Here is a 25,749-nt window from a genome sequence, read left to right as displayed (position 1 = left end):
ATAAAAGTAAAATCTGTTACCTCATACATAACTCATTTTCCTTCCTATACTTTTTGTGTTTGACCTGTTTGTAGAATTTGAATTTTTATGCCATTAGAAAAGAACACAGTATTAATATTTAATACATAGAAACCATAAGTTAGCAATATTTATTGAATATTTACTATGTAAAAGGTGATATGTACATTTTCATAGGTAAAGATAATTACCATGATAAGCTTTAGTTTCAAAATCTTATCAGAGAAAATTTCAAGTTGTCTATTATTTATGATCAAATAATATATAGGTGTGTAGAAATGTAGAAATAGAAAGTGATTTTTATATTTCAAGGTGCTCCCTTTTTAGTCACTGAAGTTTTGAATCTGAGAAACAGAATAGTATTTTTAACCTATATCTCTGATTGAGTCAATAAATATTTATATTCCTCCAACAAGAAAGTCACAGAAATAGGTGTGAGATGGGGAAAGTGCAAAGGCACCATCTCTGCTCCCTGGAAAACCACAGTCCACTAGAGCTGATGGGACTTATGTACAGATAAAGTAGGCTCTAAGGCAGGGTGTGTAAATGCCACAGGAAAGGTACAAATTGTGGGCCAGGTGCAGTGGCTCACAACTGTAATCCCAGCACTTTGGGAGTCCAAGGCAGGTGGATCACTTGAGGCCAGTAGTTCAAGACCAGCCTGGCCAACATGACGAAACACTGTCTCTACTAAATACAAAATTTTGCCAGGCTGCACCTGTAATTTCAGCTACTTGGGGGGCTTAGGCATGAACATCCCTTAAACATGGGAAGCAGAGGTTGCAGTGAGCCAAGATCGTGCCACTGCACTCCAGCCTGGGAGACAGAGCGAGACTGTCTCAAAAAAAGGTAAAAATTGCAAGGAAGGTACATAAGGCCCTGGAGGTTTCAACAACAACAAAAAATTCCTTCTGGTTGCAGTGTCTGAACAGAGGAAGCATCTGAGCCTGACCTTGAAGGGTGGATAGGAAGAGATAGCATGTGGGGACAGAGTTGTATTGTAGGAAGGACAGATGAGCAGTCATGGAGGAAGTGTGAGCCTCTCAGTGGAAATGAGAACATGCCAAGACAACTGAGGCTGCTGTAAGAAGTCAGGGACCGCCTCAAATACCAGGGTATGGAATTAGGGTTTTGTTTGTCTCACCATGGAGAGTCACTAAAGGTTTTTCATCGGGGAATGGTAGCATTAGGGCTGTGACTGAGAAAGATGGATGCGGAAACCACATTGATCATCAGAGCAGGGAAGAGACTGGGGATCGGTGGTCAGTTGGAGGCAAGGACAGGAGGTGGGGAGAGAGTTCACTGGGTGGCAGCAATGACGATGAGAGAGGATGGAAGAGATCCCAGAGAAGGGATCCACTGGACTTGGCACCCGAGGGCACTGAGAAAGGAGACTGAAGGAGTTGAGGGTGGTTGAAGAGTTTTGAGAGAATGTCAGAAAGAGAAGTGTATCTGTGGGGAAGGGAGATTTGAGTTTGGGACAATAGAATAATTGGTCCTTAATTTTTCATTAGGAAAATAATAGATTTTATTATGATGTAAAAAGAGATAGGTTAACATTACATTCCTAATGTGTCACTGTTAGAGAAAAGTTCCATATTGGAATTCCACAGCAAGCACCGTGGGTGGTGTCGTGAGATGTTTATTTAGAAGACCCCTGGGAAGTCAAGAAGAACTGCTCTTTCTCTGGACACCTCCTTGAACTGGCTGGCCCCTCTCCATCCTTTGACTCTCGGTTTACAGGACTTGTCGTCAGAGACCACTTCACCCCAGTGGACCTGACTATTCTTGAGTGTAGCTTCCTCACTGTACCTGTAGCTTCCTTCATGACACTTGTCACACTGTGTATTTATAGTTGCATGCTTATAATCTGTCTAAATTTCCACTGAAAGCATTAGAGTAAGAAACTTTTTAATTAAAAAATTAAAATGTCACCAATATACACTCAAGATATAACATGCTGGCATTTAATAGAACAAATGAATACTAAATGGGTGTGACAATCTGACCAAGAAGGTTTTTGCAGCTCAAATGAAGATGTGGCTTACTGTAAGTTTCATACAACATGGCAAAGCCGGTGGGTATTTACAGATCAACTAGAGAAGGAACAGGAAAAAGAATGTACGTTTGTGGAATATTTACTTAATTTTTTTTTTCTGACATCAGCTCTCATTTGACCTAATGCACAGAGCGTTAATTTTGTTTGGCCAAATTAGATTCCTTTAGTGAGTGAGTGATCACTCACTCCTTTTCCTCACCTTCCCTTCAGAGGGAATAGAGAAACAACTCCATTGCTAATATTGGCTGTCATGGAGGTTGCGACAGAAGATGATTCTTAAACTGGGGGCAGAAGACCTTTGCAATCCACATGCCCACCCAGGACTGTCTGCTGGCTCTATGCATTCACAAATATGTACTGATTAGCTTCAAATAAGCAGATGTTGTGGTTAATAAAACATCAGACTATCTTCTTAATCAAGAAACATTTTGAAAGATTGGTCCCCACAGTAGATCATATTGTTTAGGGTGAAGTTTGACTGCGTGACTTTGAGCAGTTATTTAAAATTCAACTTTACGAGATAATGCCAAAATTTTCTCAAAGTAGCTGTACATGTTTATCTTCTGCCAGTGGTGAATGAGAGTCCTGCTTGCTCTACATAAATTTAGGTTTTTTTAAAAATTTTTTCTAAGCTTGGGGTAAAATGGTATCTTATTGTGACTTTAATTACTAATGAAGTTATACATATTTTAAGATGTTTGATACATTTATTAGTTATTTAGATTTTCTCACCTGTGGAATGCCAGTTTATGACTTATGCTCTCATTTTCTACAGGGTTATCTATTTCTTACTGACTTATATGAGGGTGTTTTTGTGTATTATGTTTGGTATGAGGTTAAAATAATATTTCTAGTATATATCTTTTTCTCTTCTGTTTTTTTGTGTGTGTTGCAAAACCTTCTCCGAGTCTGTAACTTGTTTATTTTTTTTTCCCACTCTATGGCATCTTTTGGTAAAAAAATTATTAATTTTTCCTTGGACAAATTCACCAGTCTTTTCCTTTATGGTTAGCACATTTTGTGTCTTAAGAAATCCTTTTGTTCTCCTGGTCATAAATGCATTATCCTTTTGTTCTCCCTACAAGTCTGACAGGTTTGCCTTCTGCATTTAACTTTTAATAATCCTAAAATTATAAGTTTTGTACACCTACCTTCATTGTGCTGCTTTTATATTTATGCAGCAGGTGCCTATGGCTGTCAACTGCCATCATGTAAGCTAGGATACATTACAACAGATGTGCCCAAATATGAATACTCTACAAATCAGAGCCACCAACTTTTCATCCTGGGGCAGATTCGCAAGCTCAGCTCCAAAATGCAACTTGTGACTTCTTGGAAAGCAAGAGTTCATTATTTCAAATATTTTAAAAGCTGCATGATAACTTTGCGTTTCAAACTAGACTCTCAAAATTTTTAGTATTTTTGGTCTTTAGATGGCTAACTTGATCTTTTCTCTCATCTGGAAGAAAATGTTCTGTGACCACATGAGATAAAGGAATGACTAGAGGTGACACTATGAGAAACATCATCTAGAAATGCTAGATGACAGTAAAAGTAGCCGATGTTGATGAGAGGTGAGCAGCAACTTCTGTTCCTACTCTTTAAAAGATTTTATTTTAAGGCTGTTAATAGTGACTTTGTATATTTTAGCAAATTCAGTGTCTAGGAGGTCTCATTTTTATATGGTAAAAATCCCGCCTTACATGAACTAAGAACGGTGTATTCAAAAAATTGTCTGGAATTTTATGTTTGTTCTCCATGAAATGTCTAATTATCCAAAAGCTCTCAACCCTTTTCCCCTAAAAAGATATTAGGGCAAAGTTTTAAGGATGTCTAGTCTCAATGGAAAACTATGAAAAATGGCTTTAGTTTTTTTCTAATATGATTTTTTTCTGTAAGAAACAGTTAAATACATGATTTTTTTCTGTCATTTCTTTAGAGAATAAAAGGAGATCCAAATCATATTGACTAATAATAGTAACACTTACATTAAATTGCATCAACATTGGTCTTCCATTTTATATCTGTGTCAAATTAAGTGATAAACTTACATTACATCAGATATCTGGCCCTGTGAAGATCTAGGACAATCTTATATGAAAGTAATGATTTATTAATAGTTTCCAAAAGTGGATTTAGGCTATCCTAGATATTAAGCAAATTTAGAGAATCCCTTAGTTATTTTCTTCAGCTTTGTCTTAAAAATATGGGCTGAGAGCTGAGCGTGGTGGTTTGTATCTATAATCCCAGAGACTCAGAAGGCTGAGGCAGGAGGATCATTTAAGGCCAGGAGTTTGAGGCTGCAGTGAGCTATGATTGCCTGAGTGACCGAGTGAGACCCTATCTCTAGTAAAATAAAATAAAATAAGGATATGGGTTGAAGGTAGTATTGTTTGGTTGAAACAATACAAAATAGTAAATTTTCAAGGGTATCAGAATGAAAAAGAGGTAGTGTAGTTAAACTTAATCCCAAGTAATAACTATCCAGACCGCTGGCCCGCTTTTAAAGTGAGAACACACTTGCTTTCCTTTGCATCCTTTGCCAGAATGTGTGTAACACTTCGAGCTGGGATTTCAAGGACAGTCAATACAGATTACTATAGAATCTTATTTATATGACGTCCTGGGTGTTCTGAGAAAAACCTGGGAAACCTATGCAATAGTTTATAGATGAGCGGAACTTCCATATTAGGTTTTGCCTTGGCTATGAGCATGATATGGGCCCCTATTGCATAATCCCTCTTGATGGAGAGGTACCTCTTGCAATGAAAGTCAAATGCATTATTTTGGCTACTCAGTCTTCCCAGCTGCCACATGTCTTATTTTATGTCTAGTGGGCAGCTGGTTACAGCTGCCTGGAGACAGTTTTATTCATTAGAGTCTTTTGGTGAAGTCTGGTGCTTCTTGAAACTCATATCATGGGTAGTAAGGTGTCTCCACAATGATGCTGATGAGAGAGTCCAAGCAGCTTTGGGGGCTTTCAGAGGACTCCCCTGACTGCAGAGGGATTCTGAAGCCTCAGTTTCCAATCCTGATCCAACATTCCATGTTTTATGGACTAACCATTCATTCTCTTCTAAACTTTACTATTATTTTTTTTTAACCTAATGATCTTGTTTATCCTATGTCTATCTCTGAATCCTCAAAAATGGATAGAAATATCGATGCAGGGGAGAGACATAGGATAACGGCCTTCTAGGGTAATGCCTCTGCAGAATGACCAGTATTTTGGCACTATTAAAAGTGTGCGTTCTTGAAAGATCTTGTTACAACTCTTGTTTCCAATTTGTATAGGAGATCTAGTGACAATACTGGATCATGCGAGAGAAGTGTGTTGTGGACAACAGAGCCACAGGTGAGGAGGAACAAGCAAAGCAGTTCTAATGCTTACACTGGACTGATTTCTGAAAAACAAAGTACAACACAACAAAACAAATTTCTTTCTCGTTTGGGTCCTGATGTGTGTGCATTGCATTTGTTGGACCAAACCTTCACACCGATAATACATCTTTTGTGCTTTCTTTCCCTTATGAGAAATTAGCATTTATATATCTATTAGAGGTGTTTTGTGGTATAGATAGGCAGAGATGTTGAGAAGTCTTAAAACCTTAGAGTAGGGCACAGCACTAATCTACCACCTAATGGAGAAATCTCCTTTACAACTGTTCGTGTAAGTGCCCACCCTCTGCTGGAATGCCATCACACTGCTTGAGGCAACACCATATGCCATAGGTGACAACATAAACTGAAGCTGGAAACAGAAAGGACTCCTTCGACTCCTAATTCACAAATTAACTTTCGAACTTTATTCATTTTTTTCTTCTCTTGAATTTAACTCTGTCTCTTTGTAACCTCGTTTGTTGGTCCTAGTTTTGTCCTCTGCAGTTACATAGCAGAGTGTGCATGCCTTTCCATAGGATATGTAAAGAAAGAATGCGTTATCTTAATAATACGGAATACTTATTAAGTATGAACCATGTACTGGGCTCTCTTCTCTGCTTACAAACATGGCCTCATCCAATCACTGTAATCCTATTGGATAATCCCTATTAATGTCCTGATTAATTTAATATTAGAGGCAGCCGAGTCAGGCTCTGAACTCTGGCAGTTCCATGCCAGAGCCCATACTGTACCACTTCTCTTACCTTACCTCTTCTTTTTCTTTTTAACCCTCTGAGATCTAGACATCCCCTCCTGTCAGTAAGTTATCCTACAACAAAGTCTTCATCACTTTCTCTTGTTCATCCATGGTCATTGTTATTTGTCTGGCTTGAGGTCCTCCTACTCCAGGTGGTCACACTGGTGATGCATTCAGTCAGGTTGTAGATGAGCAGGTAGGCCAAGCATGTCACTCCTACCATGCATAACATTGAGTCATTAGTCAGCCTTCTTTGGGCTTTTCATTCACTGTCTCCCTTGGTGAGTGAGCCCATGTTTGCAGATTCAAAAACGTAGTTTTCTTCTTCCTTTGTTATCAGAAAAAAAGTGTATTACATTTTAGAACAAGTTCTAATATTATTTTCCCTTTATTACAGATGGTTTAGCATGTACATTTCAACTGAAAGGAAGTCCTTGGGACTATTAAGGACTTCAAGAAGGTAAACATTTTAGGAACTATAATGATGTGCTGAACTTAGAAAGGACAACAAGCAGGCGGCAAACTGTAGAAAACAATGCAGCTGTTCCATCCAGCTTTAGTAATTAGAATAATAATGGTACATTTGAAAGCTTTCACTTGTTTTCCTCCATTCCATTTAATATTGCTATATGATTCTTAATACTTTTAGACAGCCTACTATATCCACATACTAAGGTCGTTTTGTCAAAATACATTAAAGTTGGGCTTGACTCACAAACTAACTTTTCTTATTTTATGGATAATGCTCATTCTTGTATTAGATTTCTGCTGCTTCTCTGTATTACTGTAACTAACTTTCCATTTCAGTTCAGGAAGATCAAGGAATCCTAGGTCAAACCTGGTGAAAGTTCAAGTATAATATGAATTGAATCAGGTTGAAATCAGCCAGTAAAATGAAAATAAATATAAGAAATTGTCTTTCCTGATATTAAGTATTTTACTATGTTCACATTGAAGTGTACATTTTGTAGGAACTCTAGAATTCAGAAATAAAGTCATAATTTGGTTGCTCCTCTCATTAATTAGATACCAGGTGTACCCTATGCAAGGAAACACATGTTGGATATCATAGTATCTGCTGTATTAGGTTAGATGCCCTTTTATATCATATGACATTATGAAAGGGAAAGAGAAGAGACAGTGTCAAGAAAAAGGAGGGCTGCTGGGTGAACCACTCAATTCCCACCTCTACCCCAATCACATTTAATTTAATTACATTGAGATCTCAATCACATTTAAAAATAGGATCTCACTAAGACTGTAGGATCTCTGGAAGGGAAATAAAAATAAATGCCACCAAATAACGGCGCAGCAATTTTCTTATCAGCACCTGATGTTTGGGCCATTCATAGTTGATAGTTTTTTTCTTCATTATAGTTCTGAGAGGCAGGCAACATTGTTTTAAGACAGCTTATTTCAAATGTCTCTGGAGCATTTGTGTTAAAAAATACCTTGTGCAAAAACATTCAAAAGTTAGATATGGTTCAAATAGTTTTCTTTACTTCCGGGTTTCTCAAAACCTTTAATACGGCAATGTACATTGAGAATCCAGGGGATATCAGAGTTCTCCAAACTTATTTGACTGCAGAACCTTTAAATTTTTTTTCTGAAGAATTCCATGCAAAAATTAATATTCCATGGGATACACTTTTAAAAATGCTCTTTTGAAGACTCATTGGATACCTGCAATGTTAAAATCAATATGGTAAAATTTGTTCATATTGGGAGTTGAAATAGATTGGGCCTTACTTATATTAGTAATGACATGAGTTATTAATTCCTGCACAATATTTTATAGATAACTCTAGAAACTGTGAACACTAACAGTAAGTTAGAGGAGGGCTCCCAGGAGTTTATAATTTCGCTATTATAGCACCCACTAAGATTCCAATAACATTTGGAAAGTCCTTTTGCTTATAAGAAAATCCAAGTTTCGTTGACAAGCCATAAACTTTGCCTTCCTTTCTGGTGTTCCATATATCTCATGTCCTCTGAAAACCTTTTCAGTTTCTATTGAGTTTTTAAAAGTAATGTGTCAGGTTCTAATGCTCCTGCTGGTTTAAGGAAAAATGCTCTCACTAATAAATTATAATGAATTGTCAGTCTCAGCAGGCCTGTGACCTTCAGTCTGTGGGGGGTTCGAGGCTAAACTTTATTTCCCCCTCTTCTTGTTGGAGCCACTTTTCTTTTTCTAGCCTGTCCTCTTAATTTATGGGTGGGCTGCCCACAAGACAACTCACCTGCAAAAATAGTTCATGCTGTGGTGTTTATTATACTAAGTAGGTTTCATGCTGACTGAGAGTTTTTACAAGGGGATGGAGTTGCTGTCAAGATCCTCCATCATCTGAGCAAAGCTAGCACTCAAATTCTCTCATATTTCAGCATATTAAATTTAGTGGGGGTGGAAATGGGATGGCTGAAAGTGAGAGAAGAGACAGTGGTGTGAAGGCAGCTTAAGTGTCTTGTTCAGGGGCTTCTGTAAATGTGACTTCAGTAAAATGTATCAACAGGACAGCCAAATAAAAGGCATGCATTAGAAGCATTAAAACCATGCACAAGGTAATGAAAAATCTCTGCAGTCTACGTGAAGGAATGCTGAGATGTGTAGCTTTAAGTTGATTTTTTGGTAAGCTGAGTGAAATATTCACTGGTTATGTTTTCTTTATTCTCCAGTTTTAAACATTCCTGGCTTATTAAATTAATATGTTCTCTTTATAGAGAATTTGAAAATAATAAAATACTGTCAAAAAAGAGAGAAAAAAGTCCTGCTCTGCTCTCTTAGGAGCAATTATTCTTAACACTGCAGTTTTCTTTCCATTGAGTCTTCCATGCAATTTTTCCATAGCTGTGACAGTATAATACATAAAGTTTTGTTCCTACTTTTTTACGTGACATGATATTATAAGCATTTCTCATATTACTGAAAACCCTTTGCAAATTTATATCACTTATGCTAAACAGTGTTTTACAGCATGCATATATTGTTTAGTTATTTTCTTATTGTGGAATTGCCTTAATACTGTGTTCAACAGCTCAGCAATGTGGGCTTTTATGACTGTCTTCTTTTTCTTCTTCTTTTTTTTTTTCTTTACAAAGTCTTGAAAATCTAGTTCCTTCCTGGAGCTCAGGACCTTTGCACTGCCGTTTCCTCTGCCTGTAGGACTTTCCCCCAGATCGCAGAGGCAGGCCACTGGGAAACTCTAGGAGATAGTCATTCATTTACTGTTTACTCTGTCTCCTCTATATCATGAGCTCCTTATCTGCCTTATTGTGCAGTAACTCTCTAACCCATTAGCAGGCCTGGCATATTGTAGGTGAGCAATAAATACTTATTGCATGAAGTTATAACATTGAATGATTAGGTTATTTCTTTTTTGCCTTTTTAAGCTTTTATTAATATTATTTAAAAAACCTTTGGGCTTATATTTTTATCTCCATTTTGGATTCTCTCCTTAGAATTGATTATTAGAAAAAGAACTCCCAGGTCAAATGCTTAAGTCTGAGCATTTTAATATTTTTGATACATGCCAGTTTTATCAGAAGAGAAGGGGCATGTTCTTCTAAGCTTAACCTTAACTCTAATTTTTATTCTCAGCAGAATTGGCTCATTTTTAAACTAAATCCAGTAAAAGTTGCTGAATTTTTTTTTGCTAAATATTTTATGCAGTTTTAATTTGATTTCTTTGATGACTGCAAATTTGAAATCTTTTATTATATGTGTTTCTTCTTTTGTGAATTGTATAAATGCTTTACTCAGTTATCCCTTGGGTATCTTGGTATTTTCTTATAAGTTTCCATGGGAATTTTTTAAAGCTAAAATGTGAGTCTTTTGTGTATCACATTTATTAAAATTTTTAGTTTTAAGAATCATTTAGACTCAAATAAAATATAATAAAAATTTTATTTTCCAAATTATTTTTTTGAAATAATATGAAAAATATTATTTCAATATGAAAAAATAAATATGAAAAATATTTATTTTTCAAATTGAATTTCAAAAATTCAAATTAATCAGTCTTTTTTAAAAAAAATTGTTTCTTTCAGCAAGGAAAAAAAAGTAAACCCATCAAAAAGTGGGCAAAGGATACAAGACATTTCTCAAAAGAAGATATACACACAGCCAACAAACATGAAAAAATGCTCAATATCACTAACCATCAGGGAAATGCAAATTAAAATCACAATGAGATACCACCTCACTCCTGCAAGAATGGCCATAATTAAAAAGTCAAAAACCAAGAGACGTTGGTGTGGATGTGGTGAAAAGGGAACACTTCTACACGGCTGGTGGGAATGTAAATCAGTACACATGGAAAACAGTATGGAGATTCCTTAAGGAATTAAAAGTAGAACTACCATTTGCTCCAGCAATTCCATTACTGAGTATCTACCCAAAGGAAAAGAAGTCATTATATGAAAAAACATATGCACACACTTGTTTACAGCAGCACAGTTCACAATTGCAAATATATGGAACCAATCTAAGTACCCATCGATGAATGAGTGGATTAAAAAAATGTATTATATCTATAACATGGTATACTACTCAGCCATAAAAAGGAGTGAAACAATGTCTTTGTAGCAACTTGGATGGAGCTGGAGGCCATTTTTCTAAGTGGAGTAACTCAGGAATGGAAAACCAAATATCATATGTTCTCACTTGTAAGTGGGAGCTAAGTTACGAGGATGAAAAGGCCTAAGAGTGATGTAATGGACTTGCGGAACTTAGGGAGGGTGAGGGATAAAAGACTAGATATTGGGTACAGTGTAGACTGCTTGGGTGACAGATGCACTAAATCTCAGAAATCACCACTCAAGAAATTATCCATGTAACCAAAAACCACCTGTACCCCAAAAACATTAAAATGAAAAAAATTAAAAATAATAATTTGTTCTAGAGTTTTTAATCTCAGAAAATCTTATCCTATTCAAAGATCAGATAAGTATTCACCTATCTTATAAATTTTTTAATGGTTTGATATCTTCTTATAACTTTAAATTTCTTAATTGTCTGATTTTGTTTTTGTATATGGTATAAGGTGAGGATTTAAACAGAATTTTTTCCAAATGTCAGGTAACTATCCCTGTCTTTTCAAGTTATTGATGATGCCTACTTATCTCAAAACACTTTTGAATTAATGCATACAAATTCAACTACTGTTATTAAAATTAAAACAATTTAAATGCCTTCATATCTTTTAGAAAACACCTGATTTTGCTCTTTTAAAACATGAACAAACTTATTTTGATTGTTTTACTGACTGCTGAGAAAGTGTTTTGGAATATGAGTGAAGGCTTTGCAAAATCCTTTTAAATTATGTAACTTTTAATATCAAAATTTAAAAAAATGCTGGTATAAGGAAAGATACCAAAATTATAAAGCAAGACAAGGTTGAAATAAAATATAATAATGTATAATACAATGATTTAATATCCAGAATACATGAAGAACTTGTATAAATCAATAAAAAGACAGCCAAACAAAAAACATGGGAAAAAAGTTAGAAATAGGCAATTCATAGAAGAAAACATGAAAATGGCTAATGAACTAATAAAACATGCTCAGTCTTGTGTAATTTCAAACAGAAAGATCAGTTTGGCAAAAACATTTAAAAGGCTGATAATACTCAGTACTTTCAAGTACTTTGTTGGATGTGTAAACTAGAAGAGTCATTTTGAAAAGCATTTTGGTAATTCATCTATGTGAATTAAAAATGAATATACACTTCAGCCTAGCAATTTAATTTTCAGATTTTTAGACTGGGAAACTGCTCAGATAGATCTCCAGAGAGACATTTTAAGGACCTTTTAATGGATGCTTAAAAGATTGTAAAACTGAACCATTTTTTTCACAACCTAAATTTTCATCAGTGGGGTAGTGGCTAAATTAAACATAGTACAAACATACTATAAAATACTATTCGACATTTAAAAAGAATGAGATAATGGCATACTGGCATAGAACTGCAAAGTGTAAAGAAAGTAGAATAATATATACAGCATAAACTAATCTGTAGTATGACTGTATCTACACTATAGTCACGAAGCAATGAGCTATGGTTCTAGATTCTGTTATCTACCGATCAATCAATCAGCCAAAACATGTAAGCATATAGGGAATAAATCTGGAATGACAGATACTATAACCGTAATAGTAGTTACCTGAGAAACAGAGAATGGGGATTGATTGATGGCAAAGGCAGATTTCTACTTTTTTCTTTAGTTTTCAAATGCAGATTTTGAATAGGGGCACCTTTTATTTATTTGTTTATTGGGTTGCTTTCTAATTTGTTTTTTACAAACCAATGCTGCAATAAAAAGTTTTGAAAATTTCTCAGGTATAAATATTTACTTTATTTTAGAAATAACATTGTATTATGCTAGGTGAACATGACCTGTATTATATTAATTTTTTAAAAAATTACTAAGACTTTCTCTGTATCTGAGTAATGGACAATACCTGTGAATATTCCATGTGTGTTTTAAAATACTACCTCTTTTACCTGGGCTGAGGTATATATCTATATAGATAAACTTTTCATTGTGTTACTCAAATCCTCTGTATTTTATGATTGTCTATTTTATCTGTTGATTTCTGAGAAAGGTTTATTAAAGGCTAACTAAATTATGGTTGATATATCATTTTCTCAGCTTTTGCTTTATGTACCTTTAGGCTGTGTTGCTGGGCATTTAAAGTCTCTGAGATCTATCCTCTTGGTGGACTGTCTTTTATATTAATAGTAAATATCTCTTTGAGCTTTTTACTTTAAAGTCTATCTTATCTGATATTCATTGATATTCATTAATACTACAATTGTTTTCATTTTATTAGCATTTTCCTGATATGTATTTAACCATTATTTTCAATGCTACTTTATTTTAGGTATGTTTCATAAATATCATATAGCCACTTTTGATATAATAAAAATTACCTGGCCAGGCATGGTGGTTCATGCCTGTAATCCCAGCACTTTGGGAGGCTGAAGTGGGTGGATCACTTGAGGTCAGGAGTTTGAAACCAACCTGGCCAACATGGTGAAACCACGTCTCTACTAAAAATACAGAAATTAGCCAGGCGTGGAGGCAGGTGCCTGTAATCCCAGCTACTTGGGAGGCTGAGGCAGGAGAATCACTTGAACCCAGTGAGGTTGCAGTGAGCAGAGATCATGCCACTGCACTCCAGCCTGGGCAACAGAGCAAGGCTCTGTCTTAAAATAAATAAATAAATAAAATAAAATAAAATATATTTGATCTTTGTCCTCAGTTCCTGGCACAGAAGTACTAAAGCCATTGAAATGTCCTGAGTGATAGGATGCCTTTTGCTGTTCCACCACACATGAACTTATGCTAGTGAGGTGAGTCAGGGTGGAGCCTGCTATAGCTTCAGGATAGGAATTGGTCACCAGAAATACTAAAAACATGATTGGAGGATGGGAACTTTCAGCCCCATTCGCCGACCCCCAGGAAGCGGAATGGGACTGGAGATTGGTTTATAAAGAATCTTGAACAAGATTCCCTGAGTTTCTGTGTTGGTGAACACATTGAAGTGCTGGGTGGGTTGGTACACCCCTGGAGGGTATGGAAACTATGCCATCGCCCCTCCCATGCCTTGCCCTATGCATCTTTTCCAGTTGGCTGTTTCTGAATTATATCCTTTTTAATAAACGAGTAAACATAAGCCAAGTATTTTCCTGAATTCTCCAAGTTGTTCTAGTGAATCATGAAATCTGAGAAGAGGGTTGAGGGAATGCTCAAATTGGTAGTTGGCTTGGTAGAAGTATGAGTACCTGGGACATCACTTGCAGTTTAAGCGTCTGAAGTGAATGAGCCTTAACCTGTACGATCTCTGCTAGCTTCAGCTAATTAATGTCAGGATTAAACTAAATGGTTGGACCACCAGTTGGTTTCTGAGAATTGGTTGTTAGTGTAGGAAAACCACCATGTTCTCACTCATAGATGGGAATTGAACAATGAGAACACATGGACACAGGAAGGGGAACATCACACTCTGGGGACTGTTGTGGGGTGGGGGGAGGGGGAAGGGATAGCATTAGGAGATATACCTAATGCTAAATGAGGAGTTAATGGGCGCAGCACACCAGCAAGGCACATGTATACATATGTAACTAACCTGCACATTGTGCACATGTACCCTAAAACTTAAAGTATAATAATAATAATAATAATAAAAGAAAATGTGGTACACATATGCCATGGAATACTGTGCAGCCAAAAAAATGAGATCATGTCCTTTGCAAGAACATGGATGTAGTTGGAGGCCATTATCCTAAGTAAACTAAGGCAGAAACAGAAAAAAAAATATCCTGTATGGCATTCTTTTATTTTTTCAGTGTTGCTGTGTATCCTTTCATTCATTCAATATGACATTCAGTCATATTCCACTTTTATGCCTTTTATATTTGCTATTATTTACATGGATTTGGGGTAGGCAGAGGAGATAATAGCATGTGCTCTGAACATCCTTAAATCCAAAATTGATTTTTACTCAGTATACTTTGGTATAATTTGATATCTTCTTAATGAAATATATTTGTAAGTTACTTGTAGAAATCAGTGATTGAAACAAGTAATTACTTGTATAAGGAAAATGATACCAAATTTATGTCACCTTAGTCTTATACTAAGTACCATCATTCTGCTTTAGCTGAAATTCTCATTATGAATTACATTTTGCTCATTTTCTAGTGTTAAGTAAAGATAAATTAATGGCAAATATGATTTTTTTACTTTATTTTTTGCCCGGTAAAACAATAGCAAAGTAACATTTTAGCACTCTTCAAAAGTAGTTGGTGTCACAGATACTTGGAAAAGAACCTAAAGACTACCTAGAAAGTTCTCATATAAGGGGTTTGAACAGTGATGAACTGCATCTAGATAAATCCTTATTTTCTTTAGTCATTGGGAAAATATATCAATATAATCTATTTCTTGGAGAAGCCAAGAGTCCAAAGATTGGGTGTATTGTTATTTATGAGATATATTGTTGCAGGTTAGTGCTAACACCCTAACTGATATGGCCTAATGTGGAAAGGAAAGTGAAAACATTGTAGAAGAGAAATAAGTACAGCCTAAGTCTCTGTGAGAGGCACACTCTCCCTATCACCACCCCAGCTTCCAGCCTCATTCATTCCTGTCTTATATATTACAGATGTTCAAAAACATACATACATACAAAATACATACAGGAAATATGCCAGAATATGCACACGTACGATTCAAGACTGGGTTTTAATCTGAAATACTGCATTTTTAAAATCTGGAATTCTGGAAATACTGTGTGTGTGTGTGTGTGTGTGTGTGTTTCTTACATGAAAGAAATTTCCAAGGGATTATGAACACACACACGCACACACACGCACACAATTTCTGTACTTGTGAGAAAGTCATATGAGTGTATAATGCTTATTTAAAGGCAACGAAATTCATTTTGAATTCATTATTTTTTATCACAATTCTTAAAATTAAGCTCATTTAAAATACTTTGAAACAAATTTCTCCCTGCATTTAAGGTAATTATTTTTGACTATATGCTTGTAGGTGGCCCAGAATTGCCTTTTTTTTTTTTTTTTTTTTTTTTTTTTGAGATGGAGTTTCACTCTTGTTGCCCAGGCTGGAGTGCAATGGTACAATCGCCGCTCACCACCTCTGCCTCCTGGGTTCAAGCAATTCTCCTGCCTCAGCCTCCTGCATACCTGGGATTACAGGCATGTGCCACCACACTTGGCTAATTTTGTATTTTTAGTAGAGACAGGGTTTCTCCATGTTGGTCAGTCTGGTCTCAAACTTCTGACCTCAGGTGATCCGCCAGCCTCGGCCTCCCAGAGTGCTGGGATTACAGGCCTGAGCCACCAATCCCGGCCCCTTCTTTGTTTTTTGTTTGTTTTTGGGTTTTTTTTGTTGTTTGTTTGTTTGTTTTGAGACAGAGTCTAGCTCTGTTGCCCAGGCTGGAGCGCAGTGGCGTAATCTTGGATCTTGGCTCACTGCAACTCTTCTGCCTCTCAGGTTCAAGCGATTCTCCTGCCTCAGTCTCCCGGGTTGCTGGGATTACAGGTGCACGCCACCACACCCAGCTAATTTTTGTATTTTTAGTAGAGACGGTGATTCACTGTGTTGGCCAAGCTGGTTTCGAACTCTTGACCTCATGATCCGCCCGCCTTGGCCTCCCAAAGTGCTGGGATTACAAGCGTAAGCCACCATGCCCGGTCCCTTTTTTTTCGGTTTTTATAGACTTTAATACAGTGCATTAGGTTTGCCAGACATTCCATTCCTTCTAATTGTGAAGCTTCTTGATGAAGAGGGAGTGTTAGGGCGTGGGGTATTCTTTGAAATTTTTTAATAAGTATTGACAAATTATTTCAAATATAATCTTATGGAGCAGTGTTTCATCTATAGATATAAAAATAGATCTATTTGGCCTGCTATTGTCATGTTAATATTTCCTTATATTTTATTTCAACTGCTAAAACAATATGACTAATCAAAGAATATTCTATCTTAACTTAGACATTGAGCACCAGGCTCAGGCTGTGCCTGTAAATCACACACACAATTGACCTTTTAGAGATCAGGTCCTATTGATGTGAGATATCTTATGAATAATATTTTATATTAATAAAATAGTTAACTAGAAACTGACATCAGCTTTATACATCAACATAAGCAAAATAACAAATATGTTTGAAATCTACATATTTTGTAACTTTTAATTAGTGTTCCAAATCCTTAAGCCTTGCAGAAAATATTCATCTCTGATAAGAGTATTTCCCACCAAGTTAATTTATCCAAATTAAGGTAATCTCTTTTCCTATTTTCTTTTACTTGACCAGTTTGGTATTTACAGATTTCTAGGGTATTAACCTCTCAAGTTTCCATGTAGAGAATGTGCTTCCTTTCTGCTGAAACAATGGACCTCATGACTCAGTGTTTGCTTTGATCCTGAGTTTGATTTTATCTAGATCTTGTGGTTAGTATTGTTTTGATTACTGATGTGATAGTGCAGAGATTCTTTCTCACCATTATTCCTGTTTACTTTCCTCATGTTAAAGTATCTGAGTATAGAAAATCTGTAGAGAAAGAAATTGCAAAAATTAAGAATTTTAGTAAGAGCTCTAGAGCTGTATATCCAGCTTCCTACTTAACACCACCTGGATGTCTAATAGGCTCTGTAGACTTCACATGTCCAAAGAGATCTTCTGATTCTCCAGCCCCACAGCACTACATGCAACTGAAACCAATAGCAGAAAACCTCCACATCCCCTATGTTTCTTCAGCTCAGTACACGGCATCATCGGCCACCTACTCCTCAATCTCAAATTTCAGTAAACAACTCTGATTCTTCTCTCTCTCTTATTTGTAACATCCGGCCCATTAGTAAATTAACTGACTCTTTTCCAAAGCACATTATTCTGACTGCCAGTACACCAGTCTGAGTCACTATCACCTCCAGCCTGGATTATTACAATAGCCTACTAGCAGTCTCCTTACAGTGTTTCATAATCTAGCTCTTGCCTACCACTCTGACTTTATTTACTATTAATAGATTTTATTTTTTAGAGTAGTTTTAGGCTCACAGCAACATTGAGTGTAAGATACAGAGATTTCCTATATAACCCCTGCCTCTACACATGCATAAGCTTCTCATTATCAACATCCTTCACCAGAATGATGAACCTGCACCAATGCATTATTATCACCCAGAGCCACAGTTTACATTAGGGTTCACTTTTGTGTTGTAAATTCTGCGTGTTTGGACAAATTTATGATAACGTGTATCCAACATCGTAGTATCATACAGAGTAGTTTCATTGCCCTAAAAATCACTCTTTTACATTGTATTATGCCTCTTTTTTCCTCATACCTCAGCCACACTCACCTTTGGTCTTTTCCTCTAACTTGGTAAATGCCTTCTTGCTTTGAGGACTTTGTACCTGTTTTTTTGGCCTGGAATGATTGTCATATTGTCACAAAGTCAGATTCTTCCTTCCATTTACATCTCAGCTTAAATTTCATCTCCTCACAGACCATCCTGACCACATAATCTAAAACAGTGTTTTCAGTCACTAAATATTCTCTTGCTTTGTTTTTATCTTAATAGAATATGCCTAACACATATTTTCTTGTTTATCACCTGTAAGTTAAAAAAAAAAAAGAGATGCTTTGTTTTGTTCGATACCATATTCCCCAAGAAAGAAGAGGCCCTGGTATGTGGTGGGTGTCCAGTGAATGAATTATTAAATAGATAATAATAACATCCTGGAATCTATGGTCCTAGTGAGCTGAAGCTTGTGATTTATACTTCACATCCTATGGAAACCTTCTACCCTTTCTCTCCCCTGGTGACTATTTTGCCTTTTTTCTCTCTCACTTTCCCTTTTCCTTCTTACTGCATCTATACTTCACATTTCTCTTTACACAGCTTCTTCCCCACTCTACTTCACTATCATTCCTACTCTTCTTCTCACTCTTTGCCCCAAACTGGACATAAAATGTGCCTGATAATGCTTTTAAAAATATTTATTTTACTTGTTGAATACATCTTTCATTTCCTTGTTCTTAATTTAAACAGCACATGAGCTGAATGTTTTATGATTTTCTAAGATAAAGCTATATACTTTTTTTATTACTTCTGTATGTTAGTGATCCTGGAAAGATGGGGAAAATCTTCCCTACTCCTGCTTCTGTTGTGTTTTAAAGGTTCAAAGTCTTTTGAACGGCTGTAAGTTTGGAGTTTTACTGGAAGAGAATCGTTCTCAGGAAGAAGAGGTACTTAATGAGCATTGAAAGTAATCTAGAAATAAACTTCCCACTCTCCTCTCCCTTTCTGGGGTCCTCTTCCTAGGGCTAACTACCTGAGACATGAGGATGAGAAGCTGGAGGAGACTCAGAGGGCACCTCAATGGAAGACAACTGTGACTCCAATGACCCAAAGCACACATTGTCACATCCCATATGCTCAAATACGACACACTTCACTGACAAAGAAGATTCCTTGGTTTTACTACACTACTTGTCATCAAAATGTAGCTGATTTTCATAGTTTGGAAATAGAATGTGTGCTAATGGTCTCATCAGGAAATGTGAATGTCCTGGGTGTTTTGTCTGGTTATGGGGTTCTGAAGAAAAGAGCTGCTCTGCAGAGATGGTAAGCTATTTAACAAGGATATGTTTTTTAGTTTAAGCCAACAAAGAATTAAAATAACAGTGGATTGCTAGCCAGGATAAAGTAGTCACATCTGATATGTGTGTGTGTGTGTGTGTGTGTGCATGACATCAAAAGAATAGGGAAGAGAGCTTCAAGTATTTACTCTGATACTTTTAAAAATTGTAAGGTTTTAGGTAAATTTACTTCCTTGTTTTTTCCTTGTGTTTTTCTTTCCATAGTATTCAAACAAAATATTGACTCACCTCCCCTAAAATTAGCTATAGAGAATTGCAGATCACTTCTGTGCTATGGGATGCAGGATTAGCTGGGAGGTCAGTTTGGTATGAAGCATTTCTTAAACCTACCTGACCTTCAAAATCATTTCATTGTTGTTGTATCTCTCAGGACTGGACATTTGGGGAAACTCTACTATAGACCAGTAGAACTAATTTGGTCATTATACCTACCAAATAGTACATCTTCAAGAAATAAACTGTACTAATTAATTGTGGACTTAATAGTAGAACAGTATGGAAAGTTACCAGAGTTATCATACTAAAGACCGGTATTAGTAAATTAACTTACTTACTTACCAAGTTGCTTGGTTCTGTTCAGCCTGACTCATCATTCATAAAAAGCTTACTCTCATCTTAACTTTTTCAGGCGCCTCATCTACTCCCCTTAGCTACCCTAACCATTCTTTTGAAAGATTCAAACTTCTCCATTGAGCTAAGAGTAGTTGGTCATGTATTAGTAATTGGTGTCTCTATCTTCTCTTTGCTTTTTATACTTCAAAAAATTCAAACTACTTTTTAGATGAAAGAGAGGGAGAAAGAGAATATATGGAGAAAGGGAAGTCACCAAATTAAAATTAAACCATATAGTTGGTTTGGTTATAGACTCAAAATAAACAATGATGGTATTCGAACATAAGGACATCAAATCAATGTTTTCTTGTATTTGTGAAGTTAGTAAGAGGACTTGAAAGCTATTTGCCACTCATTATATTCCTAAATTCTTCATTTAAAATGTGAAACGTCTAGGAATATTAGAGGTGACTAAGCAAATTATAAAATATGACATTAAGTCCTGCATGTATTGGAATTGCTAAGATAAAATAAGTCAATTTTGTTTAATGAAGAAAATATTTCAGTTAAACAGGTGGTTTTATTATGAATGCTTGTAACTTTCAACTTTGGATACAGATGTGAATTCTAAGATGTTTTGACAATTAAAAAAATTTGACATGTAACAACTGAGAAAAGTTGTTTATTTATCTGAGAAAGGAGAAAGAAAATTCCTCAAGTGGTTTCCATTCTTTCATGCCAATCAGGATATTCACATGTGAACAGCATGGGTCTTGGGAGGCGAGAGGGGAAAAGGAGAAAAGACAAGAAAAGAAAAGAAAATATTTAAAATTTTGAGTAGTGCACCAAGGACAAAAACATGAACATATGTGTGCTTCTACCCAGACTGTCACATATCTGTAAAGTAAGGTTGAGGCCCCATTAAGAACTGGTCCAAGATGTAATAGTATCTTACACTTGCAAGTGACATGTAACTTACAGATTTTAGCTGTACAGCTGTTGAAGACACCTGCCAGTGCCCTCCAACTCCTCAGATTTCTTGCCTCTGCCTCCACATTATTGAAAGATCTGATCCGATTTCCATGAAGATATTTCTCCCTGTCGATCTAGGATATGGTAACTAAAAATGTATTATTCAGGCCTCATATGCCTTCGTTGTAAATGCTGCTTTTTTGTTAGGGAGGAGTAAATTACTAAACACTCATTCAGCAATTTGAAAGCATGAAGCCACTTATGATCACTCCTAATTGTCTATGTAGTTCGTCAGCTTCTTCATTCCTGGTTATTAGGTCATCAGAATACAATCTGTCTTTAAATTGAAAGGACTGGCGACATATCCTTAATGAGTACAGCTTTTCTTCAGAGCAAGAGAATTTTCTCCAGTGTCCCTGACTTTGACATGGAGAAAAGAGGTCTTGATGGCTGCACTCCCCAGGCATGACCACCTGAGAGCTCCTTCTCAGGTGGGCATCACACTCAGTTCTTTAAAAACTCTCTGAAGACTGTAACCCTCCAAACCTAAGCTTCGTGGGCTCCAGGATCAGAGAGCTCATTCATTCATTCTGCTCTGTGCAAGGCAGTCCATGCTGCAGTCATTGGGCAATATCAGAGTATAAAACAGGCAGAAATTGGTTCCCTCAAGGAGCTGATGTCCTAGTAGATGCCATAAATAAATAAGAAAAGTACATAGCATGTTAGAAGTGATAAGAGTTAAGAATAAAAAAATAAAAGAGAGAAGAAAAATGTAAAGTATCATGGTGGGGAGAGTGCTAAAATTTAGTTAGAGTGGCCAAGGAAGGCCTCTCTAAAAGATTACTATAGTGGATACTGTGGTGTCTCCTGCAGATCCCCCTTCCGGGCTAGACACATGTTCCCCCAACTGGCCGAGTGCTGGTAGCTGCCAGATCTCAGCTGAGTTACTCTCAGGGAATTACCTTCAGAAAAATCTCTTGACCGAGGTCCTACCTGCAGGTAGCCCACATTCAGTGATTGGTGGGGAGGGGTCCTAAACCAAGTGCCTTTGTTTCAGGTCAATAAAATGTCAAAAGGTCATCCCAGCATCAGAGCCTCCATGAAACAGACTGAGGCCTTGGCGTGACTGTATCACAGTTTATCTCTTTCCTCTTCACAGGAACTGGGATCACAGCTTATAAGAATCTCAGGCAAAATCCTTCCTGTGTTCCACTCTCCTGAACTATTCTAATTGGCAAATGTGAGGAGCAGGTAATACAATAAGGAGTGGTGCAGACTATGGTAAACTGGAGGGTACATGCCCAGTTTAACAGGGAAAGTCAACACCCAGCACCAGCTGATCCGTTACCAAGCCAAAATGGGAGCCTGATGTTGCCAGATCTACCCACTTTATCTGGATTAAAATTAAAATCTTAATTTATTTTAATGTAAACACTCTGAATTTTAGACATTTGACAACTAAATCGAAATTTTAAAAACACTGCATGTCAAACTGCAGCTGTGGTTCATAGTTCACTGCGAAGCTGCCTGTTTGGGCCTTGACACTGAAAGGAGATTTAGAGATCTTCACACAACTACCATTTGAAACCTGAGCTGGCTACTTTTCATATAACCCCGCACATAATGTATCACCTCTTCCTTGAGGAATTTGTGCATATGTATTTTCCCCACTTGCCTTTGGAGAGAATAATTGTATCCCTCCAGCCACTATCACAAAGCTTTACATATGGGAGATACATGTACATGTTTGTTCAATAAAAAGAACAAGAAATACCATAGATTTTTAACCTCCCATAGATTTTTAACCTCCAGTCCTGTTTTAAGCATTTCAGGTTACAATATTACGGGAAAAACAAAGTAAAATGGGTGTAAAAATCAGTCTTTGCAGAAGAGGTTTCCATTAAGTTGACACCAAAGGGCTTCTTAATAAAACTCTCTAACTTTGATTTAAATAATAAATCAGAATTGGTTTTCTGCTACTGTTACCTAAAGTGTGGTGAAATTTTGGTGATATTAATTGCTAACGTGTAAGTTGCAGCATGGTATATACAGAGGTGTAATTACAAGAACATGGAAGATTAATATTTATATATGATAGGATTAAATATTATGCACTGAAAGTGTCTCTCTGTGGTAGCAGTATAGCTCAGATTATAAAGATATCCTGAACCACTCTTGAAATCTTTTTTAACAGAAGAACTTCCAAATATCAATACTTGCATTTAGCACATTTTAAAATAAATTTTATTTTATTCTGGATTCAGAGGGTACATGTGCATGTTTGTTATATGGGTATATTGCATACGGGTGCAAATTGGGTTTCTAGCATACCCATTGCTCAAATAGCAGGTATGTACCCAATAGGTAATTTTTCAACCCTCCCCACCTCACTCCCTCCTTGTTTTCGGAGTCCGTGGTGTCTCATTTGGCACATTTTACTAACATTGTTACTAGCAGAAAAAGCCTCTGTGTTTTGCTGTTTATAAAGCACTTTCATTTGCCTTACCTCATGTAATACAACTATCTGCATGTGATATGGAATTAGTGAGATTATTTGCAAAAATCATATTTTATTTACAAAAAAAGCAAATTTCACATTGTGCTTAGTTAATGAGGTTATGTATTCAGGCACTTAGTAAAACTTTTAGCAAAACAAATAAAGATCAAAAAGCTAAAAAATACTTCTTTAATACTATTAGAAAAAGCAGAGTAGAATATTTTTATAAGCTTAGTATGGGGAGTATTTTTCTCAGTAAGAAATGAGATTTAGAAACCATTAAAAAAAACCTGGCAGTTTTTATTACTTAAAAATTAAAAATTTCTGTATGGGAAAGCCACCAATACATACACATTTAAAAAACAACTGTGAGAAAATATTTGTTTCTGTCTCTCTCTTTTTTTCTCTCTCTCTTTTCTTTCTTCCTCTCTTCCTTCTCTCTCTCTCTTTCTTTCTTTCTTTCTTTTTCTTTCTCTATTTGATGATAGATGATAAATCTATCATCTATCTACCTATAAATTTATCTATGCTTCTATTTATCTAATCTATATCTCAGATTAACAAAAATAATAAATTAACAAAAGTGTTAACAAAGTAACTAGAGTATTAACAAAAATAATAAATCCAGAGTTACTAGCAATAAATAAGAAAGAATTAAGCCACCCAGATCATGGGAAAAGAGATGAAGTGGCAAGTCACTGAATAAGAATAAGTAAACTACAAACAATTGAAAAAGTATTTAATCTCAATAGCAATCATTCAAATTAAAATGATAATAATGTACTTTTAATTTTTTTCTATCAAATAAACAAAAGTTTAAAAGCTTGATGATACTGAGTATTGGCTAGTATTTGGGCAAACAAGGGGTCATACATTGTTTCAAGGAATATAAATCGGCACAAACTCTTTACAAGGCAATTTGACAGTATTTGTAAAGATAAAAATACACATATTCTTCCATCTGTAATTGTAGTTTTAGGAACTTATCACACAGAATGATGCCCTGTAAGTGTTCTGAGATGTCTATACGGCATGCAGCATTCAGCATTGTCAGCAAAACACTAAAACAACTGACATGCCTGTCAGTAGCAGACTGGGTACACTATGATTCAGCTATAATACAAATAATACAGCTGTATCTACATTCACCAACATGAAGAGATGTCTACAATATAGTGAGTGAAAGCATACAAATTATACAAAAAAGTTCAATTTTTAAAAATTATAAAATGTTTCTATATACATATATGTATGTAAAATACCTTAAAAACATAAGAAGCATCCAAAAAGAAAAACATGATAAACATGATGAACTCTGGATAGTGGGATTAGGGAAGAACAGTTTTTAATCTTATACTCTTCTAATAATTTTCATTATTTTTAACAATAAAGATTCTGCTTTTTCATTGTATGCCCCTAGTGAGAATGCTGTTTTATTAGACCGACCCTCAGCATGCAAACTTGTATACCATATAACTTTCATGTCATAGACATCCAATTTTTTTTTAATGAAAAGTCTTTGGGGGAAGGACTGGTGGTGGGGGGAAATGTTGACTTGGGGAATCACTAGGACCTATGGGGACATTGTCCTATAGAATCAGAAATGGACTCTGAATTTCTAGAGTGGGATTCAGGCTTGAGAGGTATATGAGGGAGCTACTCCTACATGGATAGTTGTAAGAAATGAACGAAAATAAAGGGAACCTTAAATATCTTAAAGTTTAAGAGCTCAACATGGACGTAATTTATTTCTTAGACACTTCATCTAAAGGTATTTAGATGGAGTTGATATAGACAATATATAATAATATGTTAGTACCAGCATTATTCTTGCCTAAAGTAGGCAAAGGCTTCTGTCCCACTACATGGGCAATGCCCGCTGTCTGAGATTTAAGAGCTAGTTTGATTATATAAGATATAGTAAAAGTCATCCTCTTTTCTAAAGAACAACTAAAGCATTTTAAAATATAGCTTACTGTTGCCTGAATTCATCTCTACTGTGGATTAAATTATTACTCTTCAAATATCACTACGTACAATAAAAGCCAAATAAGCTCTGAGTCATGCGTATCAACATGTTTTATAAAGCACATCAGACACTATTATGTTATGTGTTCCCTGGATTCTCAACAAAGCTTTGAGGGATTCATATTTTTTTATGCCCATTTTACAAATAAGAAAACTGTATGCTGCCTAAGGCTACGTAAGTAATAATTAATACGGCCAGGGTTTGAACCCAATGTTTTAGGGAAGCAGTTTGGTATAGCAGAAAAGGCCTAGACTTCTAGGCAGAAAGAAATGAAAAATTTGCTTGAT

The sequence above is a fragment of the Pongo pygmaeus genome, chromosome 5, assembly GCF_028885625.2.
Source record: "Pongo pygmaeus isolate AG05252 chromosome 5, NHGRI_mPonPyg2-v2.0_pri, whole genome shotgun sequence".
In the NCBI taxonomy this organism is placed as follows: Eukaryota; Metazoa; Chordata; class Mammalia; order Primates; family Hominidae; genus Pongo; species Pongo pygmaeus.
Note: the sequence above shows the minus strand (reverse complement) of the source record.